This window comes from Gossypium raimondii, chromosome 9, assembly GCF_025698545.1.
Source record: "Gossypium raimondii isolate GPD5lz chromosome 9, ASM2569854v1, whole genome shotgun sequence".
Classification (NCBI taxonomy): domain Eukaryota; kingdom Viridiplantae; phylum Streptophyta; class Magnoliopsida; order Malvales; family Malvaceae; genus Gossypium; species Gossypium raimondii.
In genome coordinates, this window is record NC_068573.1 from 2750131 (window position 1) to 2768303 (window position 18173).

General features: G+C 34.9%; 1 long non-coding RNA gene across 1 annotated transcript; it reads right to left on the reverse strand.

Annotated features, from left to right (window-relative positions):
- Nucleotides 1–16038: 16038 nt before the first annotated feature.
- Nucleotides 16039–17674, reverse strand: LOC128032408 (uncharacterized). Its single transcript, XR_008188505.1, has 3 exons — nt 17609–17674; nt 17054–17140; nt 16039–16262 (listed from the first exon to the last, which is right to left on the reverse strand). It is a non-coding gene; the product is annotated as an uncharacterized LOC128032408 (long non-coding RNA).
- Nucleotides 17675–18173: the final 499 nt, after the last annotated feature.

Genomic DNA, 18173 nt, shown 5'->3' on the forward strand with positions numbered 1-18173 from the left:
AAATGTACTAATTTTTTGAATAACAAAAAATATGTTTATATTTCAGACACAAGTAGTAGGATAATAGCTATGTTAAAAGGAAAAAGTTATTGATAATACCTTTTCAAGGGGTAAAATTTTGTTGAGATAAGGAACTTGACACAAATTAAGCAACACTGATCTACTAATGAAGAAGAAGAAGAAGAAGAAGAAGAAGAAGAAGAAGCTAGCGATTAGCTAGCTTAGTTTTATGCTCAAAGCACCATGAGAAATGAAAGAGATAGAAGATATTGAAAAGTAAGCAGTGAGAAAATCCATATTCTCCTACAAGTCATAACATGCATTTTAATGTCAAATAACTCTAGCCAAAGTGTAACATCCCGCTCGGCTGAATCCTTTAGCCAAATACTGCTCAAAGGAATAAGACGGATAAGACGAGTCTAGAAGTGAATAGTGTTAAAGAGAGTCAAAAGATAAGAGCTATTTAAGTGCGCCTATGATGTCTTAAGGTTGGTGAACATTAGATCAACACATAGCGACTAAGAAGAATGTCTGATAAGGAAGGATTCGCCCTAAAAGCCTTTGCTTGGCGTATGCAGGATGGGAGAAGCCTATTATAGGAAATAAGGAAGGATACCTTACGACAAGAAGCTTATGTCGATGATAAGTGCTAAAAGTAATATGTTTTAATCCCATTCTTAATGCGATTTTAGGTGATTATTCAATGTTAATGGTGACTTTTATACTCCTAATCTTTTAAATTCACATTTTTATACTTAGGAGAGCATTTGGGAGAACAAGGAGTGAAAACCGAAAAATTAAAATAAGGTACAAGAGCCACACGGAATAACCCCTTCCACACGGCCTGGCAACATGGTCGTGTGAGACACACGGGCTGCCACACAGCCATGTGGTAGGCCATGTTGATTTCGTGAATTTGCACATTGTACTATGGGAAAACGCTATTTTTAGGTTTTTCGAGCATTTTAAGACTTAGATATGACAAAAAATAAGAAGATAGGAATGAGCTGTCATAGAATATTCAAGAAGATAAGAATGTTCTGTTGAGGAGTATGTACATACATAAACACGTCTGAAAGCATGATGAAGCCTTTGCATGGATAAGTTACATGAGTTGCATGTATGAAAAAATGAATGCACTTGTGCATAGTAGTCTGTTAAGTATGAGTCTGCATAAAGAGTCTGCTTGCATGTGAGTCTATTGGGATAGTAAACACGAATTCTAGCCATGGCAAGAGGACCATATAGTGTAAGACCTAGTTTGGGACTATGAAATCATATGGGGATATGAGAACCATATAATGTAGGACCTAGTTTGAGACTATGACGTCATGAGGGAAAAATGATAAAGGACGGTTGGACGAGTACCAAGCGATGAGGGGCAAACCTTAATATGTTGAGTGTAGGCAAATCCCTATCGTCAAAAACATCATTTACCAAAATGTGAAAGCCTTTGTGGGACGTTGAGTTTAGGGAAATCCCTATCAACGAAAGCATCATTTACCGAAATGTGAAAGCCTTTGTGGATGTTCTTTGATAAGTGGAAACCTATGTGGCTATTCTCTATTATATGTGAGTCCTAGTGGTAGAATCTGTTATATGTGAGCCTTTATGGCTGAATATGTTATATACGGAAGCCCTTGTGCCTGTATCTATTACATGTGCCTTCGTGGAAAAGGCTGTTATATGTGGACGCCTTTGTGGCTATCTATCTGTATGGACTCCTCTATGGCTATCTTGTTTATGTGTTTAGACACCTTAATGGTTATTTAATGTGAGAAAGTGCCTTTGTGGCTTCCAAAAGTTATATGGACGCCCTTGTGGCTATCTAAGTTAATTGGACACCTTCGTAGCTATCTATTGATCAAGCAAGCATCTAAAGCTTCCCAAGACAAAGGAAGATAGTTGAAGCTAGAAATATGCCTTAATGGCATAGTCTGTGAAGTGGCCTCGGAACAAATATTTAATGGCAACATTGAAGTGGTGAACTCTGTCAATGAGATACCAACAAGACGAAGTTTGAGTAAATGACTCTCTGAAGGAAATGTAAAGATATGGTATCTAATGAACTATGTCAGAAAGGTTCTGAATGTTAAGGATAAAGTGGACTTTGTATAAATGAAAAGTGAAAATGGTCAGTAAGGTGAAAGGGGCTAGAATAAAAAAAAAATGTGGCGAAAACGAGAAGAGTAAAGTATCTTGCTAAAAGAGACATAGGCCAAAGAATACACAATGTATTTAGTATGCTACGAGGGTGTGACCATGGGTAAGACAAGCAAATTTTGAATAAGGTATGGTTTCTAAGAGGAAAAAAGTAAAGGATAATATGGTAAGCGTGACCTAGAAATGTAGGGAATGAATCTGGTAAGTATCTGCTAAGAAGAAAAGAGAAGGGTTAAGCATTAGATTTATTACGATGAAATAGATCAGGTACTTATAGTTTATCTCCCTAAGTTATTGTGAACTTATGGTAGTTGTTTCTGAATGCAAGAGTTGGTAGTAAAGAGTGTGCCGAGAGACGATGCCAAGATTACGCTAGAAAGTAGTGGTTCGTGCTGATATGCATACAGAAAAGGGAAAGATCATGGCGGGGTTATAGTCCATGCCAAAAGAAAGCCAAAAGAGGATTATATGAACAAGTCATGAAGATATGATAATGTGTACGTTTATATGAAGGGTTATATGGCGTAGCTAGCATCTACGTATAAGCTATAGAAATTTGAATATGTACGAAGTAAATTGAAATGATATCGATGGTATTCATATTTTATTTAGAATGTAAAGGCAAACATGCAATGTAAAAATATTTAATAATGATAATATACACGAAGTATATCAGTAAACAGAAGTAGAAAAATTTATTAAGCCATTGCTCGTCTAGTAGATAGGCAAATAGAAGAGTCTAAGTATGTTTGTCCTCAGGCGTAACACCCAATACTCGAATCCGATCGACTAGGTCGAGTGGAGGGCGTTACACAAAGTGTTGAGGCAATTATTTGAACAATGCTACTAGTAGTTACAACTGCACTTGGCATTGTGCAACCTGCACATTTTACTTTATTCAAAGTTTGCAATATTTCAAAACAAAATAGTTAGGCCTTGATCTTTTTCTATTATCTGCTGTCTTGTCAATGTGTTGGGTCATCTTTGAAGATTGATCCATAAGAAGAAACATATCCTAAATATTGTATCAAATCAAATACAAGCAATTGGATCCTTTATTTTAAGGAGATTAGATCAAATAAATTAAACCTTAAATTATCTCACACTTTATTAGGATATTCTCAACATTGTTTTTATTGCTATTTTGGTAGGGATTTGATTTTAATTTATCTAGTATGTTAGCAAGTCAAATATCACATTTTCATGATACTTGCATAGGTTTTGTTCCGAGAGTTTAAGACTTGATTTGTTCTTGAGGAATCCATTATTGTGAGAGCATTTTTTTAATTAAACAAGTGAGTCTTTTGGTTTACAAACTAAGTTTTCAGTGAGAAAACTTAGTAGAGAGAGATCTAGATCTTAGGTGTAAAAGTGAGGTTGTTATATTGGTGTGTGATAGGACTTAAATCAATATTTGTATGAGATTAAAGAGTGTAGATATTCTTTCAAGATAAAGACCTACAAATATAGAAAAATCATACTAAGTAATCTATAACATTGTATTGATTGTTGTTCTTTCACAAGTCCACTTACTAATATAACTATTCCCTTATTCTTGTTGCAAGATGATCATTCATGTAGTGAACACACTTGGCGAACTCTCCAAGAATGGTGAACTCACAGCACATGGTGAACCCTTCATGTTTGGTGAACTCTTAGAAACTGGTAAACCCGCCAAAATTGGCAAATCCTCTAAGATTGGCGAACTCACAATGAGCGGCGAGCTACTTCAAATGAACATTAAGTGGCGAGCTTATTACTTTGGTGAACTAAAATGCGAATTGGGGTCACGAAAAAGATGTGAGCTGACTAAAGCTAAACCATGAAGTTGTAAAGAACTTACGTGCAAGTTATGTTTTCCAGTTTTTTTTAGAATATTTAGTATTTATGAGCATATTATTTTTTATATTTATTAGTATAAAACAATTGTTATTTCTTTTCATATTTAGGAGTTTTTTTGTTATAAATACGTTTGTTGCATTGTTCAAATTTGATTGAGTGAAATATATAAAACTTTAGTAGACAATTTTTTGCTAAAATTCACGTTTCTTCTATTCAATTCTTTCTTTTTTATTCTCGAAATTTTAACATTTGGTATCAGAGCTACCTTCTTGAGGGACGTTGTTATTTTTCTGTGTTATACATGGCTTCTGTAAGCTTTTTACAACCTTCACCATTCATTTTCAATGGTGAAAACTATCAAATATGGGTTGTTAAGATGAAGACCTACCTGCAAGCTTATGACTTGTGGAAGTTTGTGAATATTGATGTCGAGCTTGCAGCATTGATGGACAATGCTATAGTTGCTCAAATCAAGCACCATGGTGATGAGTGAGCTAAAAGATATAAGGCGATGTTCTATATATAGAATGACGTCCTAGATGTCATATTCACATGCATTATGGCTTGTGAGACCCCAAAAGAAGCTTTGGATAAGCTAAAGGAGGAGTTTCAAGGTTCGGATAAGACCAAAAAATAACAACTCATTAATCTCATAAGAGATTTTGAGAATTTGAAGATGAAAGAGGCTAAAACAGTGAAGCAGTACGCAGACAGGATTATGATGGTAGTTAATAACATCAGGTTACTTGGGGAAGAGTTTGCAGATAGCAGGCTCATTGAGAAAGTCATAACAACACTTTCTAAGAGGTATGAATCTAAGATTACCTCACTTGAAGACTCAATGGACATCTCAATGACCTCTCTTTTAGAATTGATAAATGTCCTGTATGCTCAAGAGCAAAGAAGAGCATCAAGGCGAGAGGAGCAAGTAGAAGAAGTATTGTGAGCCCTGAATATTGATGGTGCGAACCCCCTAGAAACATAAGGGTAAGAAAGGAATAACAGAGAAGAACGAGAGGGCGAAACAAGATGGTGGAAAGAAGAAATATTCATCATGTTCGCACTATAAGAAAAACACCCACCCTAAAAAATATTGTTGGTTTAGACCATATATAAAATGTTGGTCATGCAAGTAGTTGGGTCACATAGAGAAGGTATGCAAAAACGAAGGGCGAACCTCTCAACAAAACGTGCAGGCTTAGGTAATTCACATGTTCAACATCAAAAAATAGAGTCGCGAAAGGTTGGTTGATTGATAGTAGATTCACCAACCATATGACCTCAGATGATAGCATATTCAGGAAGATTGATAGAAGTTACAATCTTAAAATGAGGAAGTAATTTCAGATGTTCTTTTAGTACTTGCGATAGATTAGAATCTCCTTAGCATTGGTCAACTACTTGAAAAAAATTTACAATATAGTTTTTAAGAATTATGGTTGTATTATATTTGACTCATTAGGAACGGAAGTTATAAAAATCTTGATGAATGGAAGTTTTGTGTTAGACTGGAATCTGGCGAACCCTAAAGCCTATTCCAATTTCATAGATGATGCGAACCTTTGGCATAAAAGGCTGGGACATGCAAACTATAAGTCCCTTAGTTGAATGTGCAAGGCAGGTTTGGTCGAAGAAACAATCAACATGAAGGAGTATAGAGACATCTGTGAGGTATACCAACTTGGGAAATAGGAGAGGTTACCATTCCCAGCGAACAAGACTTGGCAAGCTCATGAAATGTTAAAGTTGGTTCACTCTGATGTGTGCGGACCCATGAAAACACCCTCATTAAATGGGTGTAGATGTTTTTCTTGTTCATTGATGATTGTAATAGGTATTGCTGGGTTTATTTTTTGAAACAAAATTCTGATGTAGCCAAAATGTTTTGGATGTTTAAAGTACAAGTTGAAAACTAGTCTAATTGCAAGCTGAAGAAGGTCAAGTTTGATAATAGGACCGAGTACACCTCAGATAAATTCAAAAACTATTGTGAAGCAACTAGGATCCATCACCAACTCACCAACATTTACACTCCAAAATAGAATGGAGTATGGGAGAGGAAGAATAGAATAATAATAGACAAGGCGAGGTGTCTGTTGTTCGAGAGCAAGTTACCAAAGAATTTTTGGGCTGAGGTAATGAACACATTAGTCTATTTTCTGAACAAACTACCAACCAAGGCTGTAGAAGAATAGACTCCATTTGAAGCATGGTTTGGAAATAAACCCATTGTTTCCCACCTAAAAGTTTTTGGCTGTGTTTGTTTTGCTCGAATGCCACAAAAGAAATGAAGCAAGTTAGAGAGGAGATTGCAACTAGGCATTTTCCTTAGGTATAGTAGCAATAGGAAGGGTTATAGAATTTATGATCCTTCCTCCAATAAAGTTTTGGTGAGTAAGGATATTGTGTTCGATGAAGGTAGAACATGGAACTGGAATGCTACTGAAGCTGAGCAAAGGATATGCAAATTGGGTTCACAAAATCATGATGATGGCAAGTTGAGGGCGCAGTTTGGCAATGAGCTAACTGAAGCAGACTTTGACGACGCTCTAGTAAGGGGCATGTGATCCATTGATGAGATCTACAATGAGTTAATGTAGCTCAACTTGAACCTGTGAGCTTTGAAGAAGCTGAAACCATAGAAGGCTGGAAAGAAGTCATGCAAGAGGAGTTGAATATGATTCACAAGAACGAAACTTGGGAGCTCGTTGATAAAATATCACACAGAAAGGCCATTGGTGTCAAATGGGTGTTCAAAACCAAACTAAATGATGATGGTTCACTTAACAAGCTAAAGGTGAGGTTGGTTGTAAAAGGTTTTAGTCAATAACATGGAATTGAGTACTAGGAGACCTTTACACCAATAGTAAGGCTCGATACGATCAAATTATTATTGGCCTTGGCAGCACAGATGCGTTGGAGAATTCATCAGCTAGATGTTAAATCAGCGTTTTCGAATGACTACTTGCAGGAAGAAATCTATGTGGAACAACCTCCTGGGTTCGCAGTTAGAGGAAAAGAAAAAATATATATAGGTTTAAAAAGGCCTTATATGGACTGAAACATGATCCACGAGCTTGGTATGTGAGGATAGATGAGCACTTCATGAGCTTGGGACTTGAAAAAAGCCTTGGTAAGCCTACATTGTATGCGAAGAAGATTGGCGAAGTCACTTCGCTAATTGTTTCATTATACGTTGATAACCTATTTGTAATTGGGAGCATCGAAGCCTTAGTAAAGGAGTTTAAACAACAAATGGAGAACATGTACGAAATGTCAGACCTTGGAGAAATGAGATACTTCCTTGGGATGAAAAGACGATAAGGTAAGGAAGGAATTTTCATAAGTCAACAGCAACACGACTTGATATTATGTACGCAGTGGACTTGTCAAGATTTATGCACTGATGTGATACCTCTCATTTGAAAGCTGCGAAAAAGGTACTACGATATGTCAAAAGAACAATTGATTTTGGTGTATAGTTCGTAAAGGCGAACCCCTTGAAGCTTGTTGGGTACATTGACAATGACTGGGCTGGATCCGTGGATGATATGCAAAGTACCTCTGGATATCTCTTCTCATTTGGATCCGGGGCACTCTCTTGGAGTTCAAAGAAGCAATCGATAGTTGCTCAATCAATAGCTGAAATAGAGTATGTAGCTGCAGTAGCAGTCAACCAAGCAATTTGGTTGAGAAAACTATTGCTTGACTTGAATCTTGTACAGGTTGAAGCAACCCAAATTTTATGCAACAACCAGTCCACCATAGCAATTGCGAAAAACTCAGTCTTCCATGGAAAGACGAAACATTTCAAGATCAAGTACTATTTTGTTAGAGAAGTCGAACAAAGCAAAGAAGTAACTTGGTTCACTGCAATACAGAAAATCAACTTGTAGATATTCTGACCAAACCACTTGGAAAGTCAAGGCTTGAGATTGAGAAGTTGGGAAAAGAAATTGGTGTTCGCAACATGAAGGCCAAGGACGAGTGTTTGGCGAACTTTTAGAAATTGGCAAACCCGCCAAGATTGGCAAACTCATAGTGAGTGGCGAGCTCATTACTTTGGCAAACTAAAATGTGAACTGGGGTATGGAAAAGATGTGAGTTGTCTAAAGCTAAGCCATGAAGTTGCGAAGAACTTATGTGTAAGTTATGTTTTTATATTATGTTTTTTTAATCCTTTTAGAAGATTTAATATTTGTTATTTCTTTTCATATTTAGGAGTTTTTCTTGTTATAAATACCCCTGTACATTGTCCAAATTTGATTGAGTGAAATATACAAAACTTTAGCAGACAATTTTTTGCTAAAATTCGAGCAATTCTTGTAACGTTGTTTCACACAGCTTCTCACATAACAAGCATTTGATAAGGACTATATTTTGACACTTTTTTATATATATAATCGCTGAATTCGAAATCTTGGCCTATTTTTAAAAAGGCTTGTTGTAGCTGCTGCTACCACTATAATCCATGAGTGAGATCATAAGCTAAGTAATAAAATCCATTAGCGAGACTATTAATTTAACCACTATAACATATTGGGTGTGTGCTAATATTGCAACTGATGATCAGTAGAGCCATTTACTGTTAGTTTTCAGGATTCATTTGCATTCTTTAAAACATAAAACATTTTCCTCTTTTCATTCACAAACGAAGATAGCAGAGTAGAAAATAATTGTATGTTTGATACTGTATCCCAGATAAATAGCAGTCATGGATTTGGAGAATTGGGCCAGGGCAAGTCAAGTTTGTTCTACTTACCTTCCTCCCATCCGAGAAATTAATCAACATTCGAGAAGCTATGACCAAAATTAACTCAAGTAGCCATAAGAAGTAATTTTGACAGTCTGCACTTGTCTTGTTTAAAAGACTAAAACACAAACCAATATCACTTGATGATTACCAACTAGACTTTCAATAGATGAATGGAACAAATTAAGTACTCGAAATCAGGTAATGATGAATGACTATGAGAAATTTCATAGATTTCTCTTCAAATAAAGAGAGCTTGGATTTTGTACTTACCTTTAATGGACTAAACCAGCAGGTGTTTTTCTGCAACTTAATTTTCAGAAACCCTATAGAACGGAATGCCTCTTTCTTTCCCTGCTTGTGTGGACAAAACACCAACTATTCTATTGCATCCATTTTAAAAGGCAAGTCAAATCTTACTCCAAGAATCTTCTTTTGTTATAAGTTACAAAATGTTAAACATTTGAATAAATTGTAATTAAAATTAAGGAAGCAAAATTAAAATGATTAGATTTTAAAATAAATAAACAAACCCTTAAAACATTATATATCAAAATCCACATCTTGTTTTATCTTCAATTTTAACACTCAAATATTTAACTTTTCTTTCCATTAAAGCATATGCTTTTCTTTGTCGGTTGAGTGTCGATAAACTCTTAATTGTTTGTTTTATCTTCAATCTTTAACATTTTAATATTTAACTTTTATAAATCTTGAGTTTTATTTTTTCATTAAAACTTATGCTTTTCTTAAAGCTCATGCAAATGAGAAATAATCAATTTTGAAGATTTAAAAATATTAATATTCACCCACCCTTGCACATTTTTTTATTTCAATTCAATTTAATTATTTTAAAATAAAAAGTAAACTACTAAAATACTCACTTTTGTTTGACTCGGGTTATATTTTAGTCACTCATGTTTGAAATTTTATATTTTAGTCACTTACATTATCGTCTTGTTATGAAATGGTCACTCTGCCGTTAAGATCTGTTACTCCGAAATGGCAGTCCGACGTGGTAGTTAAAATGAGTTTTAAATGCCAACGTGGAAGTCAAAAAAAGTAAATAAAAATTAAATTTTTTTATGAAAATAGAAATTTTCTCCAGTTTAAACAAAAAAAACAATTGTGTTTTTTTTTTTGTTACCATCAGAGACTAGTAGAACGACAGAGAAGAAGAAGAAGAAGAAGAAGAAGAAGAAGAAGAAATGGATGCACCAACCTCTATACTTTCGAGTGTCCAAATTATGGGAATAGGAGAAGGAGTTGTTGCTATTTTTTCTATTGGTTTGATCCACCTATGGCACTCGTGCAAAGGCATTGTTGGACTGTTAAGGTGGTGTCCAAAATATTGAATCGATCCTTTGTTCTTCCATTTTGAATAAAAAAAATCCAATCATTTGATGGAGCACTCAATCTGATTTCTACTGTTTCGTTTCAACAAAGATGACTATGAAAATGGATGGTGTTTCAGTCAAAATGGAAATGAAAACTAAATAAAAAATAAGACTAAAGGTTCTTCTTTTTCCAATTCAAGGATTAATCTGATGCATTGGTTTTGAATATTTTGGAAACCAAATTAACATTTTCCTTTAATTAATTTAGAAAATTCAATTAATCTAATTAAATTAATTAAAAAATGAATTAATTTACTTGGCTGAACATCCATATTGGCATTTAAAACTCATTTTAATTGTCACATCAGACTATTGTTTGGGAGATAACATATCTTAATGGTAGAATGACCATTTCGTAACAAAACGATAACGTAAGTGACTAAAACATAACATTTCAAACATAAGTGACTAAAATATAATCTGAATCAAACAAAAGTGACTATTTTGGTAGTTTACCCATAAATAAATAATTACTCAGTTCTCTTGAATGAGTTTTTTATTCTATCATCCAACCCTATAGATACTTTTCCCTTTTCCATTGAAATTCCTTAAAATTCTTCTTAAAGAGCAAAAAGGGTTGTGTTTGGCTTTGGTTTTCTCTTTGCTTGCTAATGTTCATCTCCTTAACCCAGGTAACTCCTTTCTACTTTATTTTGGTGCTTATGTGAGATCCTGTGATCTCTGTTTCTTTGTGGAGATTTTTTTTCATTTTGGTTATTGTATGTTTTTTTAGAGTCAAGTACACCAACAATCACTCAATTTTGATTAAAATAAAAAAAAATAGTCACTAAACTTTGAAAAGTTACAAATCAGTCACTAAACTTTAGAAAAATAACAAACTAGTCACCAACAACCATTTTTCGTTATAGACGTAATGGAGACGCTGATGTGGCATGTTAACTAGCCAAATTGGATGTTAACTAGCCATGGTGGAAACCCAAATTAAGAACCCTAGCTACTGGAAGAAGAAGAAGAAGAAGAAGAAGAAGAAAATAGAGATACTCACTATTGATTTGAGTTTTCTCTTTCAGTTTCTCTGTTGATTTTCTTGACATCCAAACAACGGAGAGTTTAGCCATCCATTGCTCCTTCACTGCTGCCGCCACCATCATTTATTTCTTACTTAATCTTGACATGTCCCTTAATTTTCGCTCTAAACCATATCCAAATCATCCCCATCGTCCGTTTTCCTGCCATCTTTTTCATTCCCCACGCTCCAGTCCATTCCAATTCTCTATTGTTTTTCCCTTTTCCTAAATAAATAAAATCTTTACTTTTTCTTACTCGTGCCACTTCTCAAAACAACAATGACCAACTACCTCAAACGACACTTTCTCCTCCTCCACCGTCGTAAGGAGCTAAACTCGTCTCTTTCCTCATCTCAATTTCAATAGGCAATAGCTGCAGGGGAAGAAGAATAAGAATAATGAGAGAGCAAGAACTTGATACAACCCTTTGGTGCTTCAATGGAAACAGAAGTGGAAGATGAAATATGACCGTCGCTTCCATAGATGATGTTTTAAGCAACTTGAAAAGCTCTTCTAAAACCCTTTCCCTAAATTTCAATCTTCCCTTTTTCTTCTTTTTATCTGCCTGTCTCTTCCCCCTCCAAAAAGAAAACATGTCCGACGTGGCTAGTTAACTAGCCATGTCAGCTAGTTAATAGGCCACGTCATCTATCCCGTTACACCTATAACAGAAAATGTTAGTGGATGACTGATTTGTCACTTTTTGATAATGTTAGTGATTGTTTTGTTACTTTTGTAAAGTTTAGTGACTATTTTTTTATTTTAATCCAAGTTGAATGACTATTAGTGTACTTTACCCCTCTTTTTTTATTATCGATGCTCATTTTGTTTTGGGTTCCTGCATGATCTGGTCAATTATTTTAGTTTCTTTGGTCGAGTTTGGTCCCCAATGTTTGACAATATGTTGCTATCTCTTTGATTTTTTTTCTTTATTTCTCTAGGCTAACCTTTATCATTTCAAAAATTAAGAAAATAATAAGAGTTTTCTCCTAGCACATTTAATTGATTTATGCAAAATGAAAACCTTTCTTAAATTTTGAAACAATAAGGATTAGTTTGGTCGATCCCTACTAATTTACCATTTTATTTTTTGTTGATTTTACTTTTGTCAGATTTTATCAAGATCAAGACATATAGGGAGGATGTTGCTCTGCCTTTTAAGGTGACATTGTACACAACAATTGGAATTCCAATGGCAATATGATAAAATTGGAATTAAAACAAATCGAGGAAAATGATTCTCCTTCAAGTTGAGGAAAACACGGATTTCATGTCGTAAACTCTAAAATGCTTGATGACAAGGAAAAGAGTGAAAGTTACATAGAGTTTGGAGGGGAGATAAGGCTCTATTTTGATGATAACGATGGCATGAAGTCCTTTCTGCAATCATCATCACTAGCTTAATTCTCATACTTATAAGGCTTCAACAACTTGGTTTCTTCTAGAAACTCTAACTTCTCATGTCAATCAAGATTTTAAGCATCAAAGTGACTATTTTAGTTCATTAATCTCATGATTCGCAGGTGATCATATTGTTTTTTCATCTATTTCTTAATCATTTAAACTCAAATATACATGTAGCATGAAAACTTAAGAGCTAAAAGTATGAATTGCATGAGCATTTTCAAGTCCTATCAATCAATAGAGGTAGGGCGATGGGTTCTCCTTTGTTGGAAATAAAATGTTATCAGAGAAAGGATGTAGAGGTTAAAAACAATAAGGGCGATGTTCTACAATGTAGTCACTACATACTGCTAGTTAGTCCTAAAGGAAAGCCTCTACCTTGTGAGAAATATTGCAATAGGAATAGTGGCTCTAGGTGTAACACCCCAAACCTGACCCAGACGTTATGGTCAGATCTAACGATGTCACATTATAGGGTGTTTGAAAACTGTGTCGTTGCATTAAAACCATTTCCATTGAATTCATTATCTTAATATCTTATTAGTTCCAAAATTGTGTTGCTCATTTAATCGATAGTTTCAAAACATTATTCGTTTGCGGAAGATTTTAAAACAGATTAAACAATCTGCGTTTAGGAAAAACATTTGTTTCTTTTGAAAACTGAGGTTTTCTACTACTACCAGTTGTAATCCATAAGGTAAAGATAATTAAAACCGAAAACCAAAGTCCAAAAGTCCAATTACAGCCCAAAAACTTAGCCAGTAAAAATAGAATAGAAATAAAACCAATTATCGTAAATATGGGTTAAAAACCATGAAAGTCCAAAACTGAGGTCACCGTCGAGTCCTCCGCCGCACCGATCCGTGTAGATCTGGGGATTACCTGTGTACATTTAAAGAAAAGGGGTGAGTTTACAAAAACTCAGTGTGTAAGCCCACAGAAAACAAACAATAGGAAATCACAGTGCATAGTTAAAGAAGTCCTGGGCCTAAGCCCTTTTTCAGTATCAGTAACAGTTTGGGCCTTAGCCCATCTCAATACAGTAGCAGTCATGCAGTATTCAGTAACAAAGTGTTACCTAACTAGCCTCTACACGCCATCTCCGTCCAACCCTACACTCCATGTGGGGATCAAATCAACCCACCCATCCCTACACTCCAGGTAGTACTGAATGCGGCACAAAACAATAATTTGCAACTGAGCTACCAATATGTTAGGCTTAAGAGCCTTTCAAATACACTTCCTCCAAATATAATAAACCCAACCCCATGCAATGCAACATACAAGTCATGACATGCTATCTCAGGACATCAGTACATATAACCAGTTCAGTATACAAGCATACTATCATCATGATCAACACATATATAAATCAAATAGTCAGTTCGTACAATTGGAGGTCTAAGTGATGCTTACCGACCCTACAGTAGGTTCACAGTCAACTTGAGCGACCCGTGCAACCTTAGCAATCAATTCAGTGAAAATGGGCTCACACGCCCATGTGGTCTGCCCGTGTGGGCCCACTCGGCCCAAATTGGCCTTGGCCGCGTGGTCCATTTTTAATGTAACCCGTGCTAGCTAAATATTCATATATGTTTTCACTAGTTACTTATATGTTCCTTTAAAGCTGTCTACTTGAATCACTGTTACTAAATTATTTATGTCTTGAGCTATAGAATTCCAAATTAAGATCCTCTTGATGTATTTGAAACTAGACTCAAATACCTTTTTACCATAAAATTTTCAGAATTTTTTGTTCAGCCAATAAAGTACAGTATAATCTTCAAACTTACCCCGATTCTGCTATCTAACGGCTTCGACCTTTCTTTGCTAAAAATTAATTATCTCTTAGTACAAAATTTGGATGATGTTTCCATTTGTTTCTATTCAAAATATAGTCATTAATAATTTAAATATGTAAGTTTTAACCCCTAATTATTTTTCTCCAATTTTTGATGATTTTCCAAAGTTAAAACAGGGGAACCTGAATTCATTCTGACCCCGTCTCGAAAAATTTATTATATCTCACGATTTACAATTCTATTGCTTACACCATTTCTTCTATGAGAAACTAGACTCAATAAGATTTAATTTCATATTTTTTCATCCTCTAATTCAATTTCCACAATTTATGGTGATTTTTCAAACTTAGCATACTGCTATTGTCCAAAACTGTTTTAGTGCAGCAAGCACTTTCGGCTTTTCGCCGAATCCCATTTTCTGCGTTTCAGGTATACACCTATAATTGAAAAAATAACACTAACTTAATCTCACATAACATGATCCCAAATCGAACTCGTATCGAGGTTTTAACCCATAAGCAACTAAACCTTACCTTCAATCAATAAACAGTAATTCCCACACAAACTAAAACTCTGATTGATGATTACGAGCCCTTGAATCCTCCCTTAACTGGCATAAACAAAACACTTCAAAAGAAAGTTAACAAACGGAGACAAATCACTTATCTAAAACTTACCGAACGATCGCAGACAAACGTGGAGCGACACGAGGCAGTATGGGAAAAGAAAAATCAAGAAGATGAAGGGTGAAAGAAAGCAAAAATTCGGCAAAAATGAAGAGACAAATGGCAAAAGGGTGGAGGGATTTTGGGGAAAAGAAAAAAAAAAGATGAACAAAATATTGATAACCACCCCAATCCCTTATTTCTCTCCATCAAACTCTCCACTAAATCCACAACTCAGATTTTTAGTCCATCTCTGTAACACCCCTTACCCGAGACCGTTTCCGGAGTCGAGCACGAGGCATTACTTAACTTATCTTACTAATTCGGAGCATAAAAAATTACTTTTGCAAATTATTTTCACTATTTACAGCAAAGCTGTCCAATTGCGCAGCAGTTACTAAATTAATTATAACTCGAGCTACAGAACTCGAAATTTAATTCTGTAAATTTTCCCTGAAACTAGACTCATATATCTACTCACCATAAAATTTTTAGAATTTTTGGTTCAGCCAATTAGTACAGTTTATTAGTTAAAGTCTCCCCTGTTTCACCACCTGACTGCCCTGACCTCTAGTCACTAAAAATAAGTTTTCTCACTGTAGGATTTTCATATGAAGTTCTTACTTATTTCTACAGAAAATAGACTCAATGAGAAATCTATACATATAAACTATAACTCATAACCATTTTTGTACAATTTTTAATTATTTTCTAAACTCAAAACAGGGGACGCCAAAAACTGTTCTGACCCTGTCTCACGAAAATTCACATATCTTAAAATATAAAATTCCTTTCGCTACACCGTTATTTTTCCATGAAAATAGACTCAACAAGCTTTAATTCCATATATCATTTACCCTCTAATTAATTTTATACTATCTTGGGTGATTTTTCAAAGTCACGTCACTGTTGCTGCCTGAATTTTGTTTCTTTGCAAAATTTCATCCTTTCATGATTTCCATACATAATTTATCACCTAGACTCTTATAACAACAAATACCTTCATACTTAACCATTTTAATAACCATACATCATCAAATACTTACACACCATTCTTTAGCAAAATCATAATCACAAACATACAAAATAACTAAATCCCTATACATGCCATAACTCAAACGTGTTTCGATATAAAATACCGAGCAGTTGTGGTTGATAGTGTGGACGATCTCCGACTTCTTTAGGATCCTTGAAGTAGCTTTGCAATACTATAAGAGAAAGAGAAATAAAAGAAGTAAGCATAAAGCTTAGTAAGTTTACTAGCAAATAAATAACAATATTTAACTTAAATAATTAAACTCAAATGTCTATATCTCTAGTTTACTCTTTAGTTAATCTCATACTAGTTCTCTTGCTTGTTTACTTAGAATACTTGTGTACATAACTTACTCAACTCTTGCTGCATCGTTGAACATCAATTGATAGTATAATAAGTTCGTAAGTCTTACAACTTACCTGAGCTTGCCATTTATGCTTTAAACTGAACTTTCATGAACATGATTCGTTTACAAGCCCGTTGAGCTACATTGGAATAATAAGGATACTCGGGTCTCTTCTGATAATAACATGCCAAAGCCATGTCCCAGACATGGTCTTACATGGGATGTTCTCATGTCGGTGCCCATGCCATGTCCCAGACATGGTCTTACGGGGGACCTCTCATCTCAGTATAACGCCATGTCCTGACATGGTCTTACATGGGACCTCTCATCTCGGTGCCAATGCCATGTCCCAGACATGGTCTTACATGGGACCTCTCATCTCGGTGCCAATGCCATGTCCCAGACATGGTCTTACATGGGACCTCTTTACCCAAATGTCATGACATTCGTATCCAGTACCATCCTTATGTATCAACGGGACTTTTTAATTTTAATTCTCTATCATTTCATGCTTAGATCATCATCAAATAAATTCATAAAATAAATTCATAGTTGCTGGAAAATAACAGCATTGATAATAAATATGGAAATATTGCATTTATTTACCGTAAACTTACCTCGGTATCAAATATAGTCCAATTCAACAACTTAGTCTTCAACTTTATTCTTCCCTTTGTCTAACCTCGAGTTTCGTTCTTCTTGATCTAAAATAGCAAATTTAACTTATTTAATACTCACATTCAACAAAACAGCCCTTGACTCTAACTTTTTCAAAATTACAATTTTGCCCCTAAACTTTTACATAATTACATTTTTGACCCAAGGCTCGGAAATTAAACTTCATCTCTTATTCTTATGTTTTATAACATTCTGAACATTTTTCCCTTCTATGGCAACATCAAATTCCCACTCTAACATGTACTTATGAACATTAGGTATTTTTACCGATTATGTCATTTTACTCGTTTTCACTTAAAATCGCTTAGCAAAAGTTGTTTAACATAATTTCTAGCTTCATATTCTATCATAAAACATCAAAATAAACACTTTTCACCTATGGGTATTTTTCCAAATATAAACCCTAGGTTAAATTATTGCTAGAATAAGCTAAATTAAGCTACCGGGACTCCAAAAACGTAAAAACATTAAAAACGGGACTTGGGTTCACTTACTATGGAGCTTGGAAGCTTGAAAACCCTAACTATGGCTTCCCCCCTTGCTGATTTCGTCCTAATGAAGAAGATGATGATTTTTTTGCCATCTTTTTCCCTTTTAATTCATTTTAATTACTAGATTACCAAATTGCCCCTAACTTAAAAATTTTCTATTTCACTTATCTCATGTCCATTTTTGTCTACCAAGTTACCAATGGTATAATTACCATATAAGGACCTCCAATTTAAAGTTTCATAACAATTGGATACCTCTAACATGTAGAACTCAACTTTTGCACTTTTTACAATTTAGTCCTTTTGACTAAATTGAGTGCCCAAACGTCGAAATTTTCGAACGAAATTTTCACGAATCATTTTGTGAAATTGTAGACCATAAAAATATAAGAAAAATAAAATTTTTCTCATCGGATTTGTGGTCCCGAAACCACTGTTCCGATAACCTCAAATTTGGGCCATTACAATCTCAAACTCTCCTAGACGTACGAGCAAAAATAATGCCCACGCCAACATTCAAACACAAGACCTCCTTTACACCAACACTCCACTTATCCACCAGACCAAC